The sequence below is a fragment of the Oncorhynchus mykiss genome, chromosome 20, assembly GCF_013265735.2.
Source record: "Oncorhynchus mykiss isolate Arlee chromosome 20, USDA_OmykA_1.1, whole genome shotgun sequence".
Classification (NCBI taxonomy): Eukaryota; Metazoa; Chordata; class Actinopteri; order Salmoniformes; family Salmonidae; genus Oncorhynchus; species Oncorhynchus mykiss.
In genome coordinates, this window is record NC_048584.1 from 30189015 (window position 1) to 30194268 (window position 5254).

Sequence of the window (5254 nt, forward strand, 5' to 3'; positions counted from 1 at the left end):
AATTAGCATTTTTTTGTGTGGGTGGGGGGAAATCCCGGCGAATATATTGAAAAAAGTCACCTTGTCCGAGAGAGATTTACAAGGTTATCAAAACATCATACCAGGGTGTTAAGGGACTTTTATCAATAATGACTAAATTATGTATACATTTCAATCAGAACTATGACTAAACAGAATACTATTATGTTACTGTATGGATGTATGAATCTTATTATAATCTTAGTACTGAATATAATGTGTGTAATTATAATCAAGAATTAGAACAATGACTGTCTGTTCCTTGGTAGAAACGAATGAACTCATTGTCAGACTGGCTAGAATGCTTATCTACACAGAGAGAGGAGAGACCTTGGGCTGGTAGTAAATTATCTAACGGGTGGTGGACGATGTGGGAAGGCTTGTGAACTATACTGCCATTGCATTGGAGTGTTTAGTTTATAACCTGTTGTAAATTGTACCATGATCAGTACTCTCGAGAATAAACGCTATTGATTGATTTTGAGACTGGCCTCTGTCCATTTTATGCAAATAAGTATCCTACAAATTCTTAGGAATGGGCAGAGAGATTAATTGAATTGGTTAATAAAGATATAGGAATCTAATTCCTTTAACACAGGGTAAGACTACATGAAACACAGCCCTTATTTGAAGTGTTTCTAAAATCCACAATGGATAAAATGATTGGTGAAAAACCGATTGGAACATTTCCGTGTTTGACCACTAGGTTTTATGGGTATTATGATACTGTGGTAGTCTATTGATACTATGTCTTGTTTTGAGGTGTTATGACTGATGTCATGTCTATGCTAATATGGTTCAAATGTGCTTGCTAGCTAACCAACAACTATGATGATGTATTTGAGAGACAAGTGTTCATTGTGCAAATGTATTTATGTAAAAAATATATAGTTTCCACATTGTTAACAATCTAAGCCAATCCCTTTTGCCCCATAGCTGCGCACAGCATCTGTTTTGTTGCTAAACACATCAACCAATAATCTATACAAAAATATGTTCTTCTTTATTTGACCTTGTAAAAATTTTTAAAACCCAAATTGTATTCAAATGTCACAGATATGAACAAATATGAATCATAGTTAATTTATAGACAAACATTTGTCATATATCATGTAGATTAATAATACAGGGACGTCCCAAGGATCCCGGATTCCCCGTTCATATACAGTGCACCCGGAAAGTATTCAGACTCTTTCCACATTTTGTTACATTACATCTTTATTCTAAAATTGATTCATTAAATAATGTTCCTCATAAATCTTTAAACAATACCCCATAATGACAAAGCAAAAACTTGTTCTTAGAAATTTTTGCAAATTAAACATTTACATAAGTATTCAGACTCTTTGCTATGAGATTCAAAATTGAGCTCAGGTGCATCCTGTTTCCATGGATCATCCTTGAGATGTTTCTACAACTTGATTGGAGTTCAGCTGCGGCAAATTCATTTGATTGGACATGATTTAGAAAGACACACACCTGTCTATATAAAGGTCCCATTGTTGACCGTGCATGTCAGAGCAAAAACCAAGCCATGAGATCAAAGGTATTGTCCGTAGAGCGCCGAGACAGGACTGTGTCGAGGCACAGAACTGGGGAAGGGTAGTAAAACTTTTCTGCAGCATTGAAGGTCCCCAAGAACACAGTGGCCTCCATCATTCTTAAGTTTGGGACCACCAAGACTCTTCCCGCCCAGTCAAACTGATCAATCTGGGGAGAAGGGCCTTGGTCAGGGAGGTGATCAAGAACCCGATGGTCACTCTGACATACAGTTGAAGTTGGAAGCTTACATACACATTAGTCAAATACATTTAAACTCAGTTTTTCACAATTCCTGACATTTAATCAGAGTAAAATGTCCCTGTCTTAGGTCAGTTAGGATCACCACTTTATTTTAAGAATGTGAAATGTCAGAATAATAGTCGAGAGAATGATTTTTATTTCAGCTTTTATTTCTTTCATCACATTCCCAGTGGGTCAGAAGTTTACATACACTCCATTAGTATTTGGTAGCATTGCCTTTAAATTGTTTAACTTGGGTCAAATGTTTTGGGTAGCCTTCCACAAGCTTCCCACAATAAGTTTGGTGAATTTTGGCCCATTCCCCCTGACAGAGCTGGTGTAACTGAGTCAGGTTAGTAGGCCTCCTTGCTCGCACACACTTTTTAAGTTCTGCCAACAAATTTTCTATGGGATTGAGGTCAGGGCTTTGTGATGGCCACTCCAATACCTTGCTGTCCTTAAGCTATTTTGCCACAACTTTGGAAGTATGCTTGGGGTCATTGTCCATTTGGAAGACCAGTTTGTGACCAAGCTTTAACTTCATGACTGATGTCTTGAGATGTTGCTTCAATATATCCACATAATTGTACTTCTTCATGATGCCATCTATTTTGTGAAGTGCACCAGTCCCTCCTGCAGCAAAGCACCCCAACAACATGATGCTGCCACCACCATGCTTCACCGTAGGGGTGGTGCCAGATGTGATGCTTGGCATTCAGGCCAAAGGGTTTAATATTGGTTTCATAAGACCAGAGAATCTTGTTTCTCAGGGTCTAAGAGTCTTTAGGTGCCTTTTGGCAAACTCCAAGCGGGCAGTCATTTAACTGAGAAGTGCCTTTAACTGAGAAGTGACTTCCATCTGGTCACTCTACCATGAAAGCTTAATTGGTGGAGTGCTGCAGAGATGGGAAAACCTTCCAGAAGGACAACAATCTCCACAGAGGAACTCTGGAGCTCTGTCAGAGTGACAATCGGGTTCTTGGTCACCTCCCTGAACAAGGCCCTTCTCCCCCGATTGCTCAGTTTGGGAACCGCAAGCCCTTTTTATAGATCTAGATTACATGGTTACATTCAAGACAAGGTCGTTGTCATTGATCTGTTGTCAGCAGTGTAGGCTGTGTATTAAAATGATTGGGGTAATAATGTCTCGAGTCATAAAGTGTAGTAGAAGTGGATGCAATGTTTATCAAAAGGCCACATTTTTCACTGCTAAGGAAAGAAACTTCTCTGATATAGCCAAGGCTGGTCATTTAACATCCAAACATATTCCACTACGTGCTCATTAATAGTCTACATTGTGACTATCCAATCTATTCACAACATTAGGAACAGTAGTTTTACACAAGGCTGCAAATGCAATGATAGATGCATGTAATACTTTGTTATAAAGGTGCAGATTTATGGTGCAAAAAATTGCTTCCCAAAACGTGAAACGCGACACATGCTAATAGGTACACTATTAGTACACTACTAGTCTATCTAGCTGGCTAATTTCATGTTGTTGTTAACACCTGGTTAAAAGTGGCTTAAAGTTAGAGAGGAAGATATAAGACTCCAGCTTCAGAGATTTTTGCAATACGTTCCAGTCATCGGCAGCAGAGAACTGGAAGGAAACGCGGCCAAAGTAAGTGTTGGCTTTGGGGATGACCAGTGAAATATACCTGCTGGAGCGCATGCTATCTCCTTGTCACCAATGGTTGCAGGGAATCTGTAAAAAAAAATATCCTCATTGTCTTTCCTGCCTTGTTGGAGCAGGCAAATACTGAACAGAAAATGACCATGGTGATGAATCAACTAGTTTAAGGCACCATTATCAAGTAGTTTGTGGTAGTCAGCTTGTTGTCAGATTAATTAATGTGGTCTTCCAACATGGCCACCAGGAGGCGTCGTACATCAACTGCAAGTCCTCTATAGTTTCCATTTACCTTATCTTGGAACACTTTTCAGAAGGACCTAAAACTAGGTAATTTTACTCTGATTGATGATTTTAAATCCCAGATTGGAGGGCTGCTGTATTTAAACTTGCTCTTTTAACGTGTTTAATGCACTTTGCGCCTTTTTAACTTGCATTCATTGTTATGTTTTATGGTTTGTTGTGTCTCATGTGTTTACTAAATGCAACATTTCTGTTGGATGTATTTTAAACATGTATTTCACTGGAGTATTTTGTCATTAACATTACACTGGGCTGAACTACACTCCAATATATTTTGTAACAAGATACTTTTGAGTGCTGCAATTTGTATTTTCAAAATACTTTATGCAATTTTTTATATTTTGTAAAGCAGTTCACAATTTCGTGTCCCCTTTCACCCTGCATTGGTATCAGAAGTCTGACGGCATGCTCAATGAACTACACTGAACAAAAATACAAACGCAATATGTTATGTGTTGGTCCCATGTTTCATGAGGTGAAATAAAAGATCCCAGAAATGTTCCACATGTTCAAAAAGCTTATTTCTCTCAAATATTTTGCTCAAATTAGTTTACATCCCTGTTAGTGAGCATTTCTCCTTTGCCAAGATAATCAATCCACCAGACAGGTGTAACATATCAAGAAGCTGATTAAACAGCATGATCATTACACACCTTGTGCTGGGGACAATAAAAGGCCACTCTAAACCGTGCAGTTTTGTCACACAACACAATGCCGTAGATGTCTCAAGTTTTGAGGGAGCATGCAATTGGCATGCTGACTGCAGGAATGTCTACCAGAGCTGTTGCCAGAGAATTTAATGTTAATTTCTCTACCACAAACACGTCGACTTATTCACCTGAAGAATTGATTTCTGCATAGTGCACCTTTTAAGTATTTCATTAAATAAATTTCAAAATACAATCATTTTGTTGTTTATTTTGATACATTGATCATTATGGTATTTTGTAATTGTATTTTGTGTAATTGAATTTTGGAAGTTTTGCACATCCTTGACTACAGTATATTTATGCTGCTTTCTTGCAGCATAAATCACAGTGTGACCTCTGGTTAAATAAATTATAAAGGATTGTAGTTACATGTAGTTATAGTTTCCCTTTACATCATCTTGGAACACTTTGCAGAAAGACCTGGAACTAGACCAGCACATTTTACACTTTTTGACCACAGTAAAAGTCCAGCAACACTTCCTATGACCTATCTTTTTGTTCAAACTCAAACTTTTCTAGGGACTCCAGTGAGTAGACTAGACCCTGGTTTTATGGACACACATTCGATAGTTTTCCTGTGCAGTGCTATATGTGTATACTGTATACAGAAATGTGTTATTCTTTATTTGACATTGAAACATGTTTTCGTGGTTCAAATGTCACTTAAATAAGAACAAATATGAATGATTGTTAAGTTATACACAATTATTTTTCATATAATAAAATATACCGTATATTGATACTTTTCTACTATTACGTGAAGGACTTTTATTTGGAAAATTCACTGACCCGGAAGTGCTTTTTTATT